Below are 24,493 nucleotides of genomic sequence, written 5' to 3' on the forward strand. Positions count from 1 at the left end.
GGAGGGAGTGTAGGGGTAGGAAGCAAGTAGAATGAATCAGACATTATTACCCTATGCACATATATGATTACATGACCTATGGGATTCTACATCATGTACAACCAGAAAAATGATAAATTATACTCCATTTATGTGTGATATATCATAGTGCATTCTACTGTCATGTATAACTAATTAAAACAAATAACAAATCATAGAATTTTTTTTTCTGTAGATATGAATGTGTTCCCGGACTCTCTATCTGTTTTATTGGGGTTTAAATCTGTGCCCATGTGATTAGCACCAAGCTGTGATTAGTCCCAACACTCATGACTCAAAGAACAGTTCCCAGTTGAGCTCATCCATGGAGGTTTCAAGGTCCCACGTTCTTCTATCTGTGGATCATCATCCTTTGTTGAAATCCAGGTCCTGACACATTTGTGTTCCAGTCTGGAGGGAGGAAAAGGAAGGGATATGACAAAAACAATCTGTCGCTTTAAGAATCATAACTCAAAAGGGGGACATATCATTCTGCTCAGATCCCACTGGCAAGAACATACTCTTATAACCTCACCTAACTGCAAAAATGACTTAGAAATGCAGTACCCTATTAGGCTGCCATGCACCTGTCACTATTATGCAAGAAGGGAAGACTGGCTATTGGAGGACGGCTAGTATCTCTGTGATAAACCTTGGCCAGTGTCACACTGTTCTAATGACTCTCCCCTCTTGTTGTCTAGTTCCCTTCATGTTGGCAAATGGCAACAATGTCTCCAAGTATCATATTGGAGACCCAAGGGCATTAGTTATCTATCACTGCTTTATGAAGTACCCCAAAACTTAGTTGCCTAAACAATAACCAACAAATAAAAATGATACAGAAAGAGGGCATTGCTGGGCTCAAATTCTTGCTTAAATTGTTTCAATGCTGGTTACTTGGAGCTCTTTCAGATGGCTCCTAAGTCTCTTAGACATGTCCCCATCAATGGGAATCATTTTATATGTGAGCACTTCCTTAGTTTTTTGGCACTACAAGGTACTCCAGGCTCATCTTCTATATTTCCTGTCCGGGTACTAGAAGCAGATATTTCTCCAAGGGCCCTAGAGAGCAGAGTTCTAGGTATGCTCATTGCTACTCAAGGTCATTGCCTCTTGGGCTCTGTCAGTGGCAGAGCAAGGAAATATGTGTGTATACTGACCACCAATGCACACAGATCTACAGATGCCTACAAAATTCCACATGAAGCCATCTGTGCCCACATGAAGCTAAACAGAGATTCACAAAGCCCCTGACTCTAACCCAGTATTACCTGGATCATTCCAGCACAACCCCTTGCTTATCTGGAACTTCCCACAATCTCAGCAAGAGCCCCGGCTCCCATCCAGTAACTTAACTGTTCCATTTCAGTAGGTATATAGAGTGGTTCAGAACTGTTAGCCCTTTCATTTAATTCTAAATATTTAATTAATTTTCACTGATTTACTCTTTGGCCATGAATTATTTAGAAGCTTAGTTTTTAGTATCAAAGCACAGAGGAGTCTGTTAGCTGTCTTCCTGGGACTGATTTCTAATTTTCTTGCGTTATGATCTGAAAACATGTTCTGTCTAATATGGATCCTCAGAATGTTTTGAGATTTCCTCTGTAACCTAAATATATACAGTTCTGGTAATAGTTCCATGTGTAACTAGAAAAAGGAAAGTATGGATTTTGGTACATCTACCGTATGCCATTAAAAACATCATTACAAAAATATAGAAAGTATACGAATATTTGAGATAATGTAAAATGAAAAAAAAAAACCCTCAATACACACTATGTTTGCAATGTAAACTCTTCAGGCACAAAAACAAAGACTGGCAAAGAATACACAAAAATGAAAGTATCGACTTCGCCTGGTGGGATTCTAGGTAATTTTTTTTTCCTCTTCTCAAAATTGTATTTAATGTTGCTTTATTATTTCTATAATTTATAAAAAGAGAAAATATTGATCCCAGAAAATATTAGCTTGATAAATGGACACTGGGTCAAAAGCCTTTAATTCTATAGATATATTTTTTTTGTAGTTCCTGTTATGTGCAGGGAACTGCCATACTCCCTAGGGACACAGGATTGAGAAGCTGAGGTCACTTTCTTAAGGGGTTCTTCATTCAGGAGGAACATGGCAAGCACCAGGAATTCCCACACAGGGCGGACAGTGAGTGGGCCCCGCAGAGATCCACCATCCTGCAGTTGGAAGACATGATTGGAGAAATGAATTTAGATTCAGCAGGAGCGGGTATGTCAAATTCCCTTATGGCACCACAGAGGATTCCAAGGAGTGGACCCACGGAGGAAGGGCTACTGTAGAGAGGAGATCTTGAATAATAATAAAATCTGATGCTTGTCTAAGATTTTACAGTTTACAGAACTTCCCAACACACCCCCCCCACACACACACACACAAATAAAACAAAAGAAAATTCTCACTGCTACCTACCTATATCTATGCTACTTATCCTCTGAGGCAGATATTACCAATTTGATACCCAATTTTAAGAGTTGGAAACTGAGGTTCAGAGAGGAGAAGCAACTAGTCCACAGTTCCACCACTAATAAGTGCCAGCAAGGCAGGGCTCAATACTAGTTGCTATATATTTATTGGGGGGGGGCAATGCTGGGGATTGATTCCATGGGTACTTTCCCAATGAGCTACATCCCCTTAACCCCCTTTTATTTTTTATTTTGAGAGAGGATCTCGCAGAGTTGCTGAGGCTGGTCTCCAACTTTCTTCCTCCTGCCTCAGTCTCCCAAGTAGCTGGGATTACAGGTACATACCACCATGCTTTTAACTGATGTATTATATGTATTTATCATAGACCATCTCAAATTCCTTTTGAAAGTACTGAATGTGACTTCATTAATAATGTTTTTTTGGGGGGGGGCAGGGGAAATACTGGGGATTGAACTTTGGCATTCGACCATTGAGCCACACCCCCAGCCCTATTTTGAATTTTATTTAGAGACAGAGTCTCACTGAGTTGCTTAGCACCTCACCATTGCTAAGGCTCGCTTTGAACTCTCGATCCCCAAAGTTGCTGGGGCACCCAGTTTAATAATATTTTTTTGCCTCAACAAGTATTTTTATACACACACACACACACACACACACACACACACACACACCAGGGATTGAACTCAGGGGCACTCAACCACTGAGCCACATCCCCAGCCTTATTTTGTATTTTATTTAGAGACAGGGTCTCACTGAGTTGCTTAGTGCCTTGCCATTGCTGAAGCTGGCTTTGAACTCACGATCTTTCTGTTTCAGCCTCCCAAGTTACTGGGATGACAGGTGTGCACCACTGTGCCCATCTGCCTCAACATGTACATATTGTGTGCTGAGCCCTGTGTTAGCTACTGGGAATACAATGATGAGCAAAACAGCTCTAATTCCTGCATTTTTTTTTTCCTGGTTCTGGGGATTGAACATAGGCATGCTTTACCATTGAGCTACATCCCAACCCTTTTTGCTTTTTATTTTCAACAGGGTCTAAGTTTATGGACTCACTACATTGCCCAGGATGGCCTTAAATTTGAGATCCTCCTGCCTCAGCCTCCTGAGTTGCTGGGATTATAGGCATGTACCACTGTACTCAGCTAGTTCCTGCCTTTATAGAGTATACACTTCAGCCAAGGAGCAGACACTAGAAAGTATGCTCATAAATAAATAAATATACGTGACAAGTGCTTTGATTTTTTTTTAAGAGAGAGCTGAGAGAGAGAGAGAGAGAGAGAGAGAGAGAGAGAGAGAGAGAGACAGAGAGAATTTTTTATATTTATTTTTTAGTTTTCAGCAGACACAACATCTTTGTATGTGGTGCTGAGGATCGAACCCAGGCCGCACACATGCCAGGCGAGCGCGCTACCGCTTGAGCCACATCCCCAGCCCAAGTGCTTTGAAAGAAAAGAAAAAGAACAGAGTAATCCTATTCTGAATTGGCACAGAAGGCAAAGAGCTAAAAACATTTGGTGAACACCATTAAGGATGACAATACTGCATACTTCTGTCTATAAATTTCCCTGTAAGTACTGCTTTAACTGCACCCGACCCACTTCAATATTAAGCACATTCATTATCGTTCAATTCTAAATATTTAGTAATTTTTATTAGTTTTTTTAACCCACAGATAATGCAGAAGTAAAAAATTCTTTTTTTTTTTAACTTATAAACATGTGGAGCTTTGTTACCTCGCTAACAGTTAATGTGTTTCTTAGCTCTCTTTCTGTGGTTGATTTTTAATTGTATTGCTTTGTGGCCTGAACACATGTTCTGTATAATGACAATTCCCTGGAATGTTTTTAAGACTTCCCTTGTGACCTAATAATTGCTCTCACTGGGCTACTCTTCATGTCTAATTGGGGTGTGGGGGGACACAGTATACATTTTGGTATAGCAATGCCATTAAAAGGATTATTTAAAAGATCATGACACTTGAAAGATGAAAAGTTGCCCGAGAGAAGATCACTGGGAGCTGAGGGAAGAAAACTTTTGAAGACATTAGGGCAGGAAGGAGCTGGAAGCCTTGGAGGCATTGAAATCCTAAAGCAGGCAGTGAGGCTGTAGCCAGAGAGAGATGGGGGCAGACAAGCAGGGATGGGGGTGACTTAGGGAGGGGCCACATTATAAATAAATAAAACAGAAATTAATATAAGTAAACCATAACCAAATAGCATTCCAAGAGCCAATCATAACTTCCAGTGCTCCCATTCCCCTCCCACAAAAAAGTGGGGTTCAGAGTGGGGAATGTAGCCATGTGGTGGAGTGCACCTCTAGCGCTTGGCCCTGGGTTTGATTCCCAGTAGTCTCACTGCGCGCGCGCACGCACACACGCACGCACGCACACACGCACGCACACAGTAGGTATGGCCTGATTTAGGAGTCAGACAACTCCTCAGGCCAGGGCACCCTGCATCTTCTGATTCCCAGCTGCAAGCCTGATTCCCTCCACTTCCGCAGGCTCCTCACCTGGGGATAATATGAACCCCTCAGAGAGACTCCCAGAGCTGGGGACAGACATCACAGATGTGCAGAACTGCCAGTGCCCCACCCCTGTCCTGCTTCCGTGTCCTTTTTCAGCCCAGTGAGGACCTTCTTAGAGTGTGGAGGTAAAGCCTCCAGCTGCAGTGTGCCAGGTTCTCTGCTAGCTGACCTGGCAGCCAAGACTGCAGGCGTCTCCATGTTAGCACCTGTAAAAATGGGGACCATCGCTCGATCCACCTCATATTGGAAGAAGGGTTAAATGAGAGAATAACTCACTCGAAGGACCTGGCACGGAGCCTGGCACATAAACTCGCTCAATAAACGTGTTATTGCAGTCCCCTGCATTCAGCATCTCCCCCACCGCCCGCAACACATACACCTCCATCTCTAGCCCAGTATCATTGCTGGATAAATGTCAACCAGGACAGGACGAAGGCCTGCGCAGGGTGTCCTTCCCTCCCTTCTCGCTCTCGCGCTCTTTCCCTCCAGCCCGGCCAAGGGCAGCGCCAAGGGCGACCGCGGAGGGCGCAGCTGCCCAGGGCGGGCGGAGCGCCACCCCACCCCCCTATCACCGCGCGTGAGGCTGCTCTGGAGCATCCAACTTCATTTCCACTTCAATTTTATCAGCGGCCAGGGAGCCGGGCAGGAGATAGGAGACCGGCCCTGACACGAATTAGCCCGGAGATCGCCCGATACGGCTCCGCAGGCCTCCCGGCGCTCGCCTCCCTCGCCTCTCCTTTGTGTCCACCTTGCCTCTCCGCCACGCCGCCTTCCAGCCCCGCAGCGCCGGCCCAGGCAAGCGAGGATGTTTGCATTTGACGGTCTTTACCAAACCGAGGCGGGCAAGGCACTGGGATCCGGGTCCTGCACGCTCCTGGGTTTCCCCGCACCCGCTCAGGGCCGGGACAGGTCACCGGAGATGATTTCCGGGCGCAGGGGCCTCGCTGCTCCTCCCCGCAGCACACTAGTGCAGGGACAGCTTGAGCCTGGAGTAGCTGGAGAACCGGGGGAGCGCGCTGGGGGCGGGGGGGGGGTGTCCCAAGGGAAACCTGTCCCGTGCCAAGGCCTTTTACGTGCCATCCTTTTGAATCCTCCCTGGATCCTGGGAAATGACATCGTTAGAGGAGAAACTGGAGGTTCAGAGTGGGGAAGGTACTCACCCAAGGTCACACTGCACCTGCACCTAAATGATCGCCAAGATTCGAACTTGAATCTACTCATTCCCTAGACCCTTGGATGGGGGGGGTGTGTGTGTGTGCAGATATATTTACATAAATGATCCTTTCCCCTACTACTTAAATTGAGGAATTGTTCCCAAAATTGGTTGCAAGAGAGGAGCCACGTATGATGAAGGCCACAGAGGTTTTCAGAGCTTCAAAGGAACCAGAATGGCTTCCTTCCTCCCACTCTCCCTTCTCCCACGTGCCCCCCACCCCGACCAGGACACAATCCCTCCCCAGAGGCCTCCCCCACTCCAGGTTTGACCCAAAGAGAACAGTGTGCTCTGTTCCCACTAGATTAATGGCGGAGCTCAGGAACAGTCTCTGTAACCAAGAGGGGTCTCTCCCCCAACCTCTTCCAGGGCCTGGGATGGAGAATGCTCGTCCTGCCTGGCTCCCCACCTCTGTTTCCGGGGTGCTGCTAGGGAAAATTTATGTCCCTCTCAGGTTTGGGAACCGATCCCATACTAAAAAGAAAGAAGAAAGAGAGAAAGAAATGATTTTAATTTTTTTTAGGTCCAGAAATGAAGCAGAAGTGAGTAAATTTTAATGAAACGGTGCAAAAATGACATCATTTACTCAGAAATCATTAATTTGTCAGCATTAATATTTCAGCTACAACATTGCCTGTCATTTTGTGCCTGCAATGACTGATAAATCTATAAAAGCGTGCTGCTAATTTACTGAATATTTATGTGCAGTGTCATTTGCAGAGTAAGAATGGAATTTATTTCATGCCGAGTTCTGCGGGAGAACATTCCCCACAAACCTTCACCCTGGTGGGTGGGGGAGGGCAAGGGGAGACTACAAACTTCCTGGAACACTGGTAACAGGATGGGGAGGAAAGGGCCCCAGGGCTCAGCCCCCCAGCCCCCTGTGCACATGGGAGGGACCACCCCACTTTTGCATTGGTAATACAAAAATCATCCTTGGAATATCCTTAACTCCCCATCTTGGTGAGTCCACATTTTACCTGCCCTCTGCCATTTTCCTAAAACATTTCCTCTCCCAGGAAGGCACCCTGGGGTCTGTCACTCAGGGGCTACAATGGGAAAGTGGGGCTGCTACTACTTCAGAAATATGGGACAGTCCCTTGGGAGAGGATGGCAGAGCAGGTGGATTCCAGGTCCTGGGTGGAGTATCAGAAGAGCATCTGAGAGGAGGTGAGGTGCCAGAATGTGGGAGTCAGGCAGCGGGAGCTCCAGCTCTAGCTCTGTGAACAGTCTCAGCCATATGAGTCTCAGTGTTCTCACCTGGAACATGGGGACACTACCTGTCCCCATTTCCAGAGACTCTGAGAAGATTGGTGGCTGCTACCAAAGTTGTTGTGATTCAGTCACATTCCCTGGCGTTTCCCTGGGCCTCGAGGCTGATTGGGCAAGGATAACGATCCTCTGAAATGTCACCATTTTACAGAGAGCATAATCAAGTCTCTACAAGGGGCACCAGCTGCCCAAGGACCCCTTGCTCCCACTTCCCTATCCCCCATTCCAACAAGAGCACAAATCAAGCCTTCGAGTTTTGCACAATTTTGCTCAATTTCCTGCCTGAATGGCACTGGGTCTGACCCTCTGCAGGTGCTCAGGAAATGTTCGTGGAATCAATAAAGGACAGCTAAATCTCCCATCTCCTGAGAGCTCTTTGTCTCCTCCCTCCTCCTGTTCTGCACACTCCATCAGGAGGACTCTGATCGGTGGACTCTGCAGCTTCCTCCTCTGTAATCCCTCTCACAGGGTTCCTTTCTCTTCTCTGCCACAGGGCCCTGCTCTGGTGGAGTCCTCCGTTACGCTTTCCTGGACCACTGCTCCAGGGTCTCTGTGCCTCCCTTTCCCCCTCTGACATAGCCAGCAAGAGCTGCCAGGGTTTTCTCAGGGTCGGTCCTGAGAAGGCCACATCCTGACTCAAAAATCGGCCATGGCTCCCTGCTGCTGCAGATAGGGCCCTTCTAGGGTCACGCCCTCCTCTTCTCTCTGGCCGACCCACCCACTCCTAAACAAATATGTCTCCATACCTGTTCACTCCCTTCTGCCCCTGTCCCTCCATTCCTCACAACCAAATCATGCTATTTCCATCACAGCCACTCCAGAAAGCTCCCTGACTCCCTCAGAAGAAGGCATCCTCTGTGTGAATATATAACAATAAATCCCACCATTATGCACAGCTATAACGCACCAATTAAAAACACGGGGAAACAAAGAAGGACGCCTCCTCATCCTCAGCCAGGCTGTGGGACAGGGAGCCACTTTTTCTCCCAAGTGGGTTCTGGTGTGGGAGAACCTGAGAGCTAGAAGAGGGGAGATGCATTGTCTGCATCCCAGGGAGAACATCCCAGGGTGGGTGTCAGTATTATGTGACCTTGACCTTGCTTCTATGAAATGGGCTGGTATCGCTCTCTCCAGTCCAAATGAGTCTGTCATGTACACCAAGCATAATTCCAGTCATATAGCAATTGCTATACTATTCTTGGTAACTAGGAGTGGGTGGCACATAACCATAATTCCAGTGAACCAGGAGGCTGAGGCAGGAGGATCACAAGTTCAAGTTCAAGGCCTATCTGGGCAACTTATTAAGACTCTGCCTTGAACTAAAAAATAAAAAGGACTGGGGATGTAGCTTCATGGTAAAGCATCCTTGAGTTCAATCCCCAGTACTGCAAATAAATTAATTAAATGAAGTTAAAATACTCAGGGCTGGGGTTGTGGCTCAGCAGTAGAGCGTTCGCCTTGCACGTGCGAGATCCTGGGTTCGATCCTCAGCACCACATAAAAATAAATAAGTGAAATAAAGATACTGTGTTCAACTACAACTAAAATAAATAAATAAATAAAAGAAAATTAAAATACTCATTGAATGGCAAACCTCTAAGATCTGTTCCATGTGAGGCTTCTGAGATTCTGAGACTTGGTATCATTCAGGGAGACTTTGGGGACCACCAGGGGCTGGAGGGGAGTGCCTCACCGGTAACATGGAGGACAGATGTGCTTTCACATACTGATGCTATTTAACTCACAACAGCCGTGAAGACAGGCTTTGCTGTCCCTGATGCATAGATGAGGGAAGTGAGTCTAGAAGTCACCTAACTGGGCTCACACTCACATCCTTAGCTCCAAACTCAGTGCTCCTTCACTCTGTCTGATGCTTTCCTTGGGCCCAAGCCCTCAGTGGCCCACGAGACCCTGTGTGATCAAGCCCTGGAAACCCTTTCCCACTTGGACTCCCGCTGAATCAGAGCCACACTGGCCTTCTGGTTGCTCCTTGAACACCCTAAGTTCATTTCCACTTTCTGGGCCCTCAGACTTTTGTTCCTTCTGCCTGGAAAGTTCTCAGGGCCAATGTCACCTCGCAGAGGCTTTCCTTGACCACTCAGGCTTAAATGGGTGTTTCCTCTCCCTCCTACACGGGTCATGGTCTTACCCACCTGTGGCCTGTTTCTCCCCTGTGCCCTCCCTGAGGGAGGAGATTGGCCTCCTGGCTCTCCCCTGCAGGCGGGCCTCTCAACTCAACAGCACCAGCTCAGGGCAGCTGCTGCTCAGAGGGATCCAGGACTTGCAGCTCTGGCTGGACGTTGGAGGGTGACTGCAAACTCCCCATCTTCCAGAAAGGTGTGGGCTCTGGGGTGGGTAGGGAGGCGAGGGCACAGATAGGGTAGGGTGGGGTCACCAGGAATGGAAGGTGCAGCCAACTCCCAGGGGCAAGGTCCAAGAGAGGCTGAAGCCCGGAGGGGCTGCCCACCCTGGTCCCCCGTCCCCCACCCCCGCACCCTATGGCTCACACTCATTTCCTTCCAGGAGTCAGTCTCATTTGCTTTCCCTAAAAGCCGCTGGAGGAGCCAATATGTACGTGATGAATATTTCATCTCCTGAGCGTGGGTTTGCGGGAGAGCTGTGATCACCCGGGGAGGGAGCGCTGCCCAGCCGTGCCTGGGAAGGAGGGGGACTGAAAAGGGTGCTGGCAGCAGGGTCTTAAAGATGCAGGTTCCTATGCTCATCTACCTGCTCCTGCTGACATTGACCATGGGAGGCTCAGGGAGGCGGGGGGGCAGCCCTGGATCTGGGGCACAAATACTTCATGCTCTCTGGGGCTCGCAGCGCTTCCTTGGGGTTCACCGATGGCTAAGGGCAGGCTTTACCATGAGCTCAGAGTGGTCCAGGCCAATAGGCAAAGGTGGGCATGTCCTGTGTAGTGGTTTCCCAACCAGGAATCCTATGAATCGTCTCACTCTGGGGACGGAGGCTGGGAAGCCACAGTCTGGGAAAGGAAGGAGGGGACAGATAGAACACTGAGGAAGAGAGACAGGGAGAGATGTGCAAAATTCCATCTCTCCTGACCCATGTCCTGTCCTGTGGCCACTTTGTCCTCTCCCCCTCACCCAGGACCACAGCCTCCCCACAGCTCTGGAGTCTGATTGTCCTGGCTGCCAGAACTCTATTCCTTCACCAGTTGAGTGACATTTGACCCTCTCTAAGCCTCTGTTTCCCCACCTGAAGCGCTGTTGGTCACCCTAGCCCACAAGGTAAGGTGATTCCAAAGGGCAGCAGAGTGCCTGGGACACAATAAGGACTCCGGGGGTTTTGGTGCCCCACAGCACGCACACACCACCAGGACCACGCAGACCCCCACTGCCGCTCCTCCACCACCCACCTCTACTTAGAAAACAAAGGCCTACCCTTCCCTCTTTCACCCAGGATCTCTCTCCTCTCTCTCTCCCCTGTCCACCCCCTTGCCGCCCATCTGCCCCGCAGCCTTGAGCCTCCACTCAGAAGGAGGGGAGGCATCCTGCTTCCAGGGCCTTAGCCAGCCCTGGGTCAAGATGACCCCTTGTGATGTCCCCCTCACCCCCAGCCCCAGCCCTCTGCAGCCAGATCCCGCCCCTCCCCCACTGGCCAGCCGCAATCCCATCCCCTGTCCCCACCCACCACATTACCCTCTGAATACTCTCATTATACCATTACTAATTAGGGCTGCTCAGCAAATTGGCGGCTGCATTAGAGGGAGACAGTGTGCGGGAGCATATGGCATAATATCGTATTAATGAACACTCTAAATTCAAACCCAGGTCAGCTGCTCGCTTCTCGCCGGTGTCACCCACGCTGAAGGGAGGGAGTGGAAAAAAAGCAGTCAACCTTTCCCGGCCTCTCTCTCCAAACACACGTTCCCAGCGTGGGCGGGGCGGTGGGGGTTTTAGCCTTTCTGGCGAATGGGAGAGAAGTGAGAATGTGGGCTGCGTTGGGCTGCAGAAGGGCCTCCGTTTACTGTCATGTAGACGTGGACACTTCCATCCGTACAGCTAATGATCATAAACCAGAGCCTGTGGCCAGGCTGGTCACCTGGACTCCCTGGGTCTCCTGGTCTCCCTGTGGAGGGCTTTAGCACAGCTGAAGGCCACTGGATGCTTTCTCAAGGTTGCATGTGGCTGAACCGCAGCTCTAGCCTGGAGTCCCCGCTCTTAAATCAGCGCTTTACCTGCTCTGTCCAAACCCACAGTTGGAGAATCGGGCAAACCTCGGATGGACAGGGGTCCTCCTCCTTCTCATTCTCTCTCCCTCTCCTCACATTCTGCAGAATTCAGGGGCTGGTTCTGGAGTCCTGGAGGTGCTCTCCTGCCTCCCTGCCTCCTGGGAGGAGGCGAGGGTGGGGGCATGTGAGTGGGGCCACACTGGGTCCTTCTGAGGAGGCCTGAGGGCGAAGGTGAGCTCTGAGCAAGGATCCTGAGAGGGGCAGAAAGACCCGAATCAAAGCTGGTGTCTGCCCCAGCCAAGGAGGGCAGTGCCCACAGATACCAGGAACTGGGCCTGTCCAAGGCATCCTGACAACTAGCTCTGTGCAGAGATGAGTCTGAAAGGGCCTCCCCATGTCATCCATCTTCCTGGTGATGGGATAACTGGCACACTGAGCTCCTAATTCCTCATTTCACATCAAGGCCAAGGGCTGCTCCCTACCTGCTCCCTGATGAGCCCAGAGACTGGGGGTGGAGGGGAGGAGTGGTCCTCTCATAACTCCCCGGTCTCTGTCCAAACCTCACCTTGCTCTGCTCTCTTCAATGTTGCCTCCCTTGGGAAGCCCTCTCTGATTAAGAGCACAGAGCCCTTGACATCTGAGGGTGTCCTAGAGTCTCCTCTTACACAGTGTCCCCCCAAGTTGAGGACAGGGAGAGATGGGAGGGCTTGGCCAGATTCCCACCAAGCCAAAAAGTAAACCAAAAGAAAAATCCCTCTTCTCTCTGCCCATCCCACCCCCCTACTCTGGGAGCTGGGTTTCTAGGATGAGACTTCTTTGGGGTGTCTCAAGTGTGTCCGGCTGCTTTGGGCTAGGGTCAAGGTGGATTTCCACACCAAATGAGTCACAGTCCAAGCCCCTCCAACTCCTTCTAACTGGCTTCAATTTGTGAATTCAGTTCCCCAGTCCCCTCCCTGTCTTGTCCCCCCACAGCTGAGAAGATCGGCAGATGTTCCTGGTCTCTGAAAGGGTGTCTTAGGATGCATTGTTTAGGAAGAACCTTCTCAGAGCAGGTGAGCCCTGGGGAAGGCCCCTCTTCTCTCAAGTCTGATGGGGACATGGAGATCCTGTCTGCCTCTGGGTATACGTGATGTGCGCATGGGAAGGACTAAGGGGTAGTGGCAGGACACAGATTTCCTTAGTAGGAGCCAATTTGTAGTCAGGGAGGGATCGCCAAACTTTAACCGCCAGTTGCAGCGGGTCTCCAGGGAGTGAAGAGCTTCTCTCTTTACTTCTCCATCTGTAAAATGTGTCCGCTGCAGCAGGATTGGGGGATGCTTTTGTGAAAGACCTATTATTGGCTGAGCATCGGGAGCCTCCCTCCTCCCCAGCTGGCTCTTTGGTAATGAAGAGTGGCTTCAATAAGCCACTGACCCTCTCCCCAACTGTCGAGCAAGGATAGGGGCTGGGGGTACCCTACACCGACGTCCAGAGGCCCCTGACAAGACCCTTGTTGGCAACAATGAATGGGGGGAGTGCGAGGGCCTCACCCCATCCCAGACCTGCAGTCCCAGGGAGAGGAGCTCTCGACCGACTGACCGGGGCAGGGGCAAGGGGATCCATCAAACCCCACTTCCACCCTGGCTGGTTGTTGGAGCCACGCTCTCATCCCTGTACCCTGCTGCCTGCCACTCAGCCTCTCAGCTGTGGTCATAGGATCCTTTTCCTTTGTCTTCAGAACTCGCAGATCCTCACCCTCCTCCCTGTGGGTCTCCCAGCAGGGGAGCCGAGAAGGAGTAAATAATGGTTGCCCCTCCCAGCCAGGACCAGCAGGAGGTGGAACTGGATGCCAATTACCTATCTGCCCCCACCAAGCCATACCCACCCCTGCCCACAGCTGGAACCCCCCACCCCCTGGTAGGGGAGTAAACAAGCCCTGGAAAGGTGTTGGCTGCTCTCTGGATTTTAGAAGCTGCCTGTCTAGACTTGCCTGCATGCTGGATGCCCCCCACTCCTTCTCACGGGAGGTAATAATTCGGCTGCATGGTGCGGCTCTGGCTCTGCCGTGTGTACGTGTGCATGTGCAGGAGACCAAGATTCCAAGGTGGCTTGGCCTTTTCCCCAGGGAAGAGTGGCTGGGCTGGAAGGGGAGCCCAAAGGCCACCTCCTTGGAATCCTGAACCTGGGACCCAGAGGAGTAAGGAGACGTGCTTAGGTGACAAAGCCAGGAGGACAGAGTCCCAGGCCCCGGTGAATTGTATTTTCCACAAGTGACCCCCATGGGCTGGAGCTCTGTTCAGGAACCCGTGGATTACCAGAACCCCAACTCCTACTTTACATACTTGTCCCGCTGGCCCTTAGTCAAGGGCAATCACATGTCACATGATTTGTGGTTCTCAATGCAAAACAAAAACGCAGGCCCTTTGTTTAAAAATATATGTATACTATTAAGGTTTTCAAGACAGGAACAGGAGAGCATTAAACCATTAAATCTTGTAAGCACAAGGGCTCTATGCACAGATCACCAGCCCGTGAACCGGCCCTGGGCTAGGACCATGTCAGACTGCTTCCTCTACAGCTGTGAAGTCCTTGAGCACATTCTAGAATGTTCCCTGCCCAGGGTCAGAGTGCAACGGCCACAGCTACCTCACCACCTCAGCCTGGGAAGGGGAAACTGAGTCAGCATCCTGGGTTGACTCCTAGAATCCCAGTGGCAGGGACATGTGGCCTGGGATCAGATCGGAACCATAACCTGCAGGAGCAGAGGGCACAGGCTCTGGCAGCCAGAGCTGAGGCTCCACAGATCTCAGAAGAGGACAGGGGCCAGGGTTTCCTGACACTAGCCTTTCTCCGTGTACCGTGTGTCCTGTCGAGGGGCACCTGTTATTCACTGCTGTGGGTGTGCAGAGAATGCAGGTGCCCGGTGCTTCGTGTGTGCACAGCCCAAGCGCAAGGCAGGTAAGCTCACCCCCACATGCCAGTGCTGCCCCCATGGGTGCCCTGGCCCCTGTGACGGAGGGCATGTTCCTATCCTGAGGCGTTCTGCATTGGAATTCAGGCCCTTGCCACCCTGGTTCCCTGCTTGCTAACTATAAACTATCTGATTTATATTCATTAACCAGTACTAGACAGCGGCAGGCACGGCGGACTTCAGTGGGGGACATGCCTCCATCGACAGGCAGACTGCATTTCAGTTAATTAAGGGGCTGTAATTGTTGTCCGGGACAAGGGTCCCCAGGGCACAGGCTTTGTAAATAACTACCCTCCACTGCCCCCACCTCTCACCCTGCCCCTCCCTGCCTCAGAAGCCAGGTAAAGGGTTGGAGGCAGGAAAGAAGGTCACTGGCAGGTGGAGGATGCCCCTCCTACATCCTTGCCCCAGAAAGGCCACATGCCAGGGCCAGACGTGGGCTGGGGGACGCCTGAGCCAAGCATGGTGGGGCAGGGCCTTAGAAATCTGGATTTGACTGTGCAAAACTGCCTGAGTCCAGGAAGGAAGGGCCTGACTACATACATGCACTGGTGCACAGGCAGTCACACATGCACACACACACCTCCAGACCCAGTTGTTCATGCTGTTTCCTCCTATCTGCCTACACACCCACCTGTGAGTTCAGCCTGGGACCTGGATGCTGAGAGCAGGCTCTCTGGCATCTGTTATTCACAGAGAAAAGGACTTCAGGTGGTCAGGCAGGGAACTGAAGAGAAAAGGAGTATTATCTCACCAATCAAGCAAATGGAAGGGGGCACCTCTTAAAAGGATCCAATGAGCTGTAATCCCAACTACTTGGGAGGCTGAGGCAGGAGGAGGCCAGCCTGACAACTTAGGCAGACCATGTCTCAAAATAAAACCAAAAGGGGACTGGGGATGTAGCTCAGTGGTAGAGCATTTGCCAAGCTTGCAGACTATGGGGGAATCTTCCAGTCTGATCAGGGTGGGGGTGCCATCTCAGAGCTCCTACTGTGATAGGGGAGAGGGTTCCTTCTCTAAGGAATTCCTGGTCTGACATGGAGTGAAAAGGTTTTGGAAGACACATCTGATGATGCAGGTTCATGCTAAGATGTCCATAGCAACCAGTGTCAACAGTTGGTCAGACAGGGGAGGGGAGGGTTCCTGAGAAAGCCCCAGAGGCTCTTGCAGGGGAGGGGCATGGAGAGCAGAGATTTGAATCAAGGGCTGATCTGTGGGAGCAGCTGAGCTTGTTGTACCAAGCTAATTTTTGCACAGATGTGCCCACTGTGTGCCAGCGATAGAATGGCAAATAAGATGGCTGGGGCCCCTTCCTCTGAGACAGAGGGTGGGAGACAGTGTGTGCCCTTGGGGGCATACGGGCCAACATGTACGCCCCCCATGTGTAGATATGGTGTGTGGCCTCAGTGAACGCATATATCTTTGGAGTGCCTGCTACGTTTCAAATGCTCTGTGAGGCCCAGGACAAAACAGCAAGCATGACAGACAGTGTTTCAGACCTCACGGAATTTACATTGGCTTGTGTATATACGTGCACACGTGTGCATGTGGTGCATGTCCATGTCCCGTGCCTGTTCGTCTGTGTGAGCTGCTTTCAGGCTGCTCAGTGATTCACACTACCCTGTGACCATTCCCGTGGAATTATTATGCTTGGACATGTTTGAATCTGGGACCATATGGGCTCACGTTGCCCCCCACCCCACTCCTTGCTGCAGGCCTAGGGAACCTATATGTGTTTGATTTACAACCTAAAAAGGTATTTATTAGCCAGGCACAGTGGCACACACCTGTAATCCCAGCGGCTTGGGAGGCTGAGGCAGGAGGATGGTGAGTTCAAAGCCAGCCTCAGCAAAAGCAAGTCGTTAAGCAACTCAGTGAGACAAAACAGGGCTGGGAATGTGGCTCAGTGGTCGAGTGCCCCTGAGTTCATCCCTGATACCACCCCCCCAAAAAGGATCTATTGCCCTTGAATCACTGATCACCAGAAGCCAAATTAGAATCGATTCTTGTTAAGAGACTTGCAGTTGAGGATTATCTGTGCCCATCCTCCAGCTCCAACCCCGACCCCATCGCAGGCATGTTTCTCAGGGCTGGTAACAACCCACGAGGCAACTTTTGACAAGATGCTCCGGAAGCAGGGATTTCACTTGGCTCTATCTAGATGGAGTCTAGCAAAGAAGAGAAAATAAGTTTCCATGTCCCTCTCCTACCCACCCCACCACCACTTCCACCTATCAGCCCTTATCTGAAAGAAAAATTAGAGAGTTATTAGGAGTTTCATTAGGGGTGAGCAGGTTGGTAATGAAATTACATTTCAGCTCCTTCTCAGCCCCTGTAAGTATTAAGTGGTTTGATCAATGGTGTTCACACAATTAATTCTGCCTGATTGCAGAGTGACTGTATCGACAGTTGGGTTTCCCACCTCGAACTCTGTCTCTGAGCCAAACGTGCCTGCAGGAAGCTTGGAGAGGGCCGGAGGGGGCCTGTCAGCCAACGCCTCTGCTGGCTGCCACGTTCATGTTCATATAGATTATTTTTTCTTTAAGCTTAATGGAAATTTAGGTATCACACTAGAATTAGATCACTGAATTCTAGACCAGCAGAGGTAACCCACCCACCTGCCTGTCTCCCATTTATCCATGGGACCAGCCGTTCCTGCACAGCTCTCAGGCCCAGTCCATCCCAGGGCTCCTTCCTAGGACAGGGTGATCAGCCACCTCCTCCTGGGGCCAGCAAGAGAGCACTCCCTTGTGTCCCACTCAAATCTCTGCTGCTTTTGTGTAACCCACCAACTCTCAGGGGAATCTTCTGGGGTTATGGAAGGCTGCTTGGTCTGGCCCTTTGTGAAACACACTCTGGATGACAAAGGTTATGTTTCTGAAGCTTAGGAACCAGCTTCCAAGGTTCCTGGTTCTGGAGATTCTGCCCCAGAACCATTTCTTAGCTCACCCACCTGCTTCCCTGTGGCCTCTGGACACGCTGCTCCTGCAGGGGACAGCAGGCCAGCAGGCCGGGGCAGCTTCACAGTGGCTCTTACACAAGGTCGGTCCTGCTCTACAGTGTTGTCTCCCATGGAAGATCCTGTGTTTACTGGAAGAGCAGGCCGCAGGGTGCAGGAGACAATAAGATTCTGGGAAGGTGTGGTGAGAGGTAAAGAGGGGAGAGGTAGATAAGACTGGCCCACGGAGGGAGGTGCCAGCCCTCCGCTCTCCAAGCCTGCGTGCTGCTGAAGACGTGGATTCATGGAATCCTGCCAACTGCCCAGGGAAGGATTCCATGGAACCCTGAGCTCACAAGAAAACTGAGGCTCAGAGAAGTTAAGATACTTCCCAGGTCCCACAACTAGTAAGCGGTGGGACTTTCTGAGAGGAAGGGAGGGAAAGGTCTGTGCCTCCCTGTGTAGCCTGGACTCCCTCTATTACGCTAGAACCCCTCCATCTCTGGGGTGCCCTCCTCCGGCACCCCAACACCTGTCCCTCCCTCCACTTCTCCTCTCAGCCTCAAGGAGGCCTCAGCTTCTTGTCTGTGTCTCTGGGGTTTTCCCACTGGGCAATGGTACTCTCTGTTATGGTTTGGATGTGAGGTGTCTCCCAAAAGCTCATGTTGGCAAGGCAAGAAGATTTAGAGGAGAAGGGCTGGGGATGTAGCTCCGTTGGTAGAGTGCTTGCCTTGCGTGCACAAGGCCCTGGGTTCAATCCCCACCATCACCAAAAAAGAAAAAAAGAAGATTTAGAGGAGAAATGATGAATTAATCCCTTGATGGGATTAACTGAGGTGTGGCTGGAGGTGGGCACTGGGGGTGTGGCTTCGGAGTATATATTTGTATCTGGTGAGTGGACACTCTCTCTCTGCTCCCTGATCACCCTGTGAGCTGCTTCCTTCTGCCACACTCTTCCACCATGATGTTCAGCCTCACCTTGAGCCCCGAGGAATGGAGCCAGCTGTCTCTGGACGGAGACCTCTCAAACCATGAGCCCCCAAATAAACTCTTTCTCCTAAAATTGTTGTTGTCAAGTCTTTTAGTCCCAGCAGTGAAAACACTGACTAAAATACTCTCCAACCCCAGCACTGCATCTCCCGGGCTTAAGAGGATCTCCTAGGAGGGTTCTGTGCTTCCTGACTACATCATGTATAAGAGGAGGAGTCCAGGGGTTGAGGTCTTGGGTGAGGGGCTTCTAGACCAGGTTGCCTTTAATCTGGGTGACTGCAAAGGAAGGAAAGGAAATGGTTATTGGACATTTTCTGCTCTCCTTTGTAAACCGTTACTCCAGGTCCCAAGCCTAACAACCCTAATGGCCAAGAAGAAGGATATATTCCATCATTTCCATACACTCATCTGATAGAATATTATGCAGCCACCAACAATACATAACCACATGGGGACATGTGCATGATGTGTTGTGGGGGGGGGACATCCAGATGGAAATAGAAGAAGTCCAATTTGGGGTATGTGGGCCCCGGGCTGAGCAATATTCAGACATCACCTTGATAATTACTTTTTATAATCCTATGGGATAACAGTATTACTACTTTCTCCTTCTAAGGGAGAAAACTGAGGATCAGAGCAGTGAGGTGACTCACCCAAGGCCACACAGCTAATAGCTGATGAAGTCAAGATTCTGTTCCATACCCTCTGTCCCTAGCACCTGTACTCTTAACCTCTACCTTATAATAATCTGACACTGTTGGCCAATCCTTTGCACTTCCAAAGTACTCGAGAGTTTATCATATCCTATAAAAATTTACACACCTACTCTAGGAAGCACTATTAATAAGCCCATTTTATAGATAAAGGAATTGCAGCTCAGAAAAGTTAAGAGACTTGCCCAAAGTCTAGAACTTGGAGTACATAGATGCAAACCCTGGACTCTTTCTTTCTTCCGTTCTCTCTCCCTCTCTCCCCCCACCCCCTCAGTATTGGGGATTGAATCCGGGGCACTTTACTACTAAAGCTACATCCCCAGCCCTTTCTATTTTTCATTGTGAGACAGGGTCTCAAATTCCAGTTGCCCAGGCTGGCCTCGAATTTGGCCATCCTTCTGCCTCAGCCTTCTGAGTCCCTGGGATTGTAGGTGGGTGCCACCTTACCTAGCCAAACCCCGCATCATTTCAAGGGAAGAGACAAGAGAAGCCAACACGGTCACCAAGGCAGACGCAGCAGAGACCGAGTGACCCAGAGCTCAGAAAACTGGCAGGAACGGCCTCCCTCTCCCTCTGCCTGTCTCTATTTAAATGTAGAGGGGAAAAAAATCATTTTAAGCAGGTGCCTGAAGACTTGCATTTAAGAAAAATGCATGGGATTAAGCTTCTAGAAAGCTAGGAAAGCTGAACCAACCACCATTGAGGCTTGAAATGAGATTTTATGTTTTCTTCATTCTGGGCACAGGGCCATCCACGGTGCCACGTGCCAGGATGGTGAGGACCACTTGTTCGTTAGAGACACCAGGGGCTGGTGGCGGGCCGCCCAGCCTGGCCCAGCCCGGCCCCACCCTGGTGAGTGCCAGCTGCTAGCAGCGCATCTGAGGGCCAGGCTCAGGGGGCAGCCACGTGGGTGTTCCAGATTCTTGCTGCTCAAGGTATGGCCCACAAGGCCCCGGCTGTGTCTCTGTCCCCTGGGGGTTGTGGCTGTGTCCCTGTCCCCTGGGGGTTGTCTGGAATGCCGAGGGCCCTGCCTACTGATCAGCCTTAGTATTTAACAAGATCTGGAAGTGGTGTCTGCCCATCGTGGTTTGAGAAGCTCTGCTCTAGCTGAAATATGGACCCAGGAAGGCCAGGTCCCAAGCCTGCCCTGGGCCACCCCCAGCCTGAGCAGCTCACACAGACCCTGGGAGAGAGGACGCCTGCAGAGTGTGGCTCCGGCTCAGGGAGGGAGGGAGGGAGGGAGAGAAGGGGGGAGGGGGCGGTCCTCCCCCCTGGAACCGCTTGAGGCTCCTGCCAGCCACAGGCTGAGAGGGTGGGGGTGGAGAAGTTTGTCTCTGTCAGCAGATCTTTCTGGAAGGAGAGTCAAGGTGCCCCCTGGTTCCCTCCCCTCCCACGTGGGGACCGAGTGTAAGAACGCCCAGTACAGGATGGCAGGGCAGGTGGCCAAGGGCACTGGGTTCACCTTCCCCAGAAGCACCCTTCCCTCCCTGCCCCTGCTGGCTCTGTGCTCCCAGAGCTGGCCACCAGGGTGGGACCCGGGAGCCGCTCCTCTCCAGAGCAGGGAGGGCCTCCTTTTGGAAATGTGCCTCCCCAGGCTTGTGATGAGGCACCTGCTCCTCCCCTGCCTGCTCCTGGCCACCTGGCCAGTCACACCCCAGCCTTCTGGCTCTCTGCGGGCTCTCAGGACACCGTCTCCTTAAAGAGACAGCTACTCAGTGGTTCTCTGCAGCATAAACACCCAGAGGACAGACTCGGAGGCTATGGGAAGCTGTGATGGCAGAGTCGTACCCACCGCCTTGGGCCTAGGGAAGCGGCTGGGCTGCCCATCCAGGTGCACAAGAATTAGACACCATCTCGTTCAAGGGGTTTCCAGCCCGACTGCACATTGAGATCACCTACGGAGCTTAAGAAACATTGGTCCCACCCAGGCCAACTGGGTCAGAATTTCTTGCGGGTAGGGGTGGAGAGGAAGTGCTGGTGTTTCTTTAACATTGATGTGGGTGCAGGGGAACCCCTAAGCCTGTCCACCAATTCCTAGCTAACAAGGAAGCATGATCTACATCTAACGGAAGGCCTTGCTCAGAGTCCCACAGCAGAGCCACAAGTGATAAGGGACACAATGGGCTTCTGCCACTAATAGGTCTCCCAACCTCTTGCACAGTGGCAGAGTGAAAAGGGTCCCCTTCCCAGCCCAGTTGGGGAGCCCTCCTCCCTGAACCCTGCCTGAGAGTGGAGATGTCTAAGCCCTCTGCAAAGAGCTATGCCCCTCAGAGGCTGTATGACCTTGGGCAAGTTGCCTAACCTCCCTGATTCTCAATTTCCTCACCTATAAGATAGGGACAGTGATACCTGAGTCACAGATTTTGGGGGAAGATGCCTGGCACAGGTGGGTTTTCAATAAAATGTGGCTGGATGAATGAATGAATGAATATACAACTGGAGCAATCCCTGGCAGGGGCAGGAAATATTTCACCTAGAAATCTGAGGTTGGCACAGCTAGCCCAAGCGAGTCCTGTTCCTCCAAGGTTCCAGAACTCAGGAAAGGTCCACAGAGAGGGTGGGGGTGCGGCAGGGGGCCTCTTCAAGGGGCAGAGTTTATTCACATGAGTGAGGCCCCGGATTTCAGGTCAAGGTGTAGATCACTTGGCAGAAGAATAAGCGCTTCATTCATCTTCCTGTTCTGCTAGAGTAACCCTGACCCCTCTGTGGGAGGCTTGGGGACTCTCACCTTCTCTTCTCTGGGGCCCAGCTGGGGCATGTTGGGGTCACAGAGATGCTGGCATGGCTGACATTTGGGGTCAGGGAGCGGGCAGGGGCCCCTTCCTGTGCCAACCAGGGTAGATCGAGTGAGCAGCCAGAGAGGAGGGGAGGGTCCTTCAAGGCTGGGGATTGGTGCCACCCCCTCCCCCAGGGGTGGAGAAGAGGAGGGGGCAAGAGGAAGTCCCTCTCAGTCCCCCACTGCCTTCAAGCCCAGCAGGCCCCTCCTGCCACTGCCCCCAGCCAATTTCCTGGTCTCCAACCCCTCCCTGACCGCTCTGCTTCACTACCACCTGGTCGGGCTCCCCCTTCCATTAAAACCGCACTTTCTGGTCCTCCTTCCCAGCCCGTGTCACCATGGCCTCTGGTGCAGGATGTGCCTACCCCCAGTGTACCCGGGCCACAGGTGAGACAGGGCAGGGCCCACTCTCATCGGCTCCTTCATCATCACTTCTTTTAATGAGACCAAAGTCCTGCAGATGGAGAGATTAAACCCACTGGGTCAGGGCATGGCGGGTGTCGGGGGTGTCCTGGGGTCTGAGCTGCCATCCTAAGGCTGGAGGGGGCATTGGCTTGTTTTCCTTCCTTGAGCAGGTACAAAAGAAGCCACATGAACACAGCCCTGCCTTTGAAGCCTGCCTTTGAAATCCAGACTCCTGGGTCCGTGCCAAACAGGCCCCCACCCTCACCCCACCCGGCCTCCCTCCGCTAGCCACCCCGGCTTCCAGCCTCCGAGATCAAAGGGTTTCGGCCCCTCCCCACCATGCAGCCTTTCTCGTCCTTTCTAGGATGGGGAGACTGTCAGGGCCAGGGAGGGGTACAGAGGGCTCCCAGGGGGCACATGCCCAGACAGCACCTGAACACTTAGGCTCCTGGATGCATGTGGAGCCTCTATTCTCAGCCAGCTGTCCTCACACACACAGAGGACCTCGTCTCCCTTGCAGATGTTATTGTGAGCTAGGTCCCATTTTACAGATGAGGAAAATTGGGCTTGCAAAGTTTAAATAATAACACATCCAAGGAGTTTAGGATTGAAAACCTTCTGATCCCCAATCCAGGGAAAGTTCTGCCACCCCAAAGACAGATCATTGCTCATTTCTTGGACCAGCTGTGTCCTAGGCTTCAGTCTCCAGAGCCAAGAGCTCATAAAAAGCTGTCCCTTCCTTCTTTCAAGCTTCCCTAATTTCAGGGGACCGTGTTCTTCCTCTCCCTTCCAACCCGAAGCAAAGAACTATCCAGGGACCTACCAGGAGACAGACTTGGGATGGTTTTCTTCTCCTCCAGACTTACCTGCCCTCACTTTGACTTTGACTTTCTATCAGCAAGGACAGGCGGGCCGGCAGGTGTGGGAACAGGTCACCACTGGCCTCTGTTGGAGCACTAGAGGGCCCTCCCCCAACCCTGGGCAGGGCCTCAGCTCCTTCCAGGTGGGGAGAGGCAGGCGGAAGGACCCCCTTCCCTGATGGGGAGCAACACCCCCCCATTCCATCTCAGACCACTACCTCTCTTACCTGACCCATCACCTCTGCTTCCTCTCTTCCTCCCACTACCTCATCTCCTGGCCCCTTACCTCGCTCCAAACTACCTGATCAAAGGCAAGAATCTGGGAGCCATTAATGACCTCCTCCCTCCCTCTCCCTTCCCCACCCTTCCTCTGCCTTTCCTGCCAGGACATAAATAACTCTTTCTCCAGGTGGAACCAGGGTGGGTCAGAGATAGAAGGACCCTTCATTTTACAGATGAGTAAGCCAAGGCCCAGAGAGAGGGTGGCTTTCCTATGGCCACACAGCGAATTATTAGCAGAGCAGGGGCCAGGGTAATACTTCCACCTCTGGAAACCTGGACAATGAAGAGGTTTTGTTTTCTGACCCCACCAAGGTGTTTCAAAAGTAAAAACAACACTGCGATATAAAACAGAACTAGTAAAAAAAATTGGCCCAGTCTGCTAGGACTCTCTGAGATGATAAACATGCTCTGTTAGAAAGTCAACGTCAACGTGATAGCTGGTAGCCACGAGTGATCATCGAGCACCTGAATCATCGCAAGTGTGACTGAGGAGGTGAACTTTGGGTTCATTTTAATTACTTTAAAATGTACATTTCCATGGCCACCCACTTGTAGTGAATAGCTTTCCTATTGAACAGCTCAGAGCTATCTATTAATCAACATCACTTCTTTTTAGATTTCTCTGCTTGCAAAATTCCAGGAAAGTTCATCAACATGGAACTTTGGGGCTTGGATTTTGTTTTCCTTTTAAGGGCTCCCTAGACCACTAAGTCTGCCTATTAAGTTTGTCCCATCTAGAGCTCAAATTTGGGTCTGTAAAAAGGAACAAATGGTAGCACATGCCTGTCATCCCAGTGGCTCAGGAGGCTGAGGCAGGAGGATCACAAGTTCAAAGGCAGCCTCAGCAACTTAGTGAGGCCCTAAGCAACTTAGCAAGACCCTGTCTCTAAATAAATAAAAA

Source organism: Ictidomys tridecemlineatus, chromosome 3 (genome assembly GCF_052094955.1).
Source record: "Ictidomys tridecemlineatus isolate mIctTri1 chromosome 3, mIctTri1.hap1, whole genome shotgun sequence".
Classification (NCBI taxonomy): domain Eukaryota; kingdom Metazoa; phylum Chordata; class Mammalia; order Rodentia; family Sciuridae; genus Ictidomys; species Ictidomys tridecemlineatus.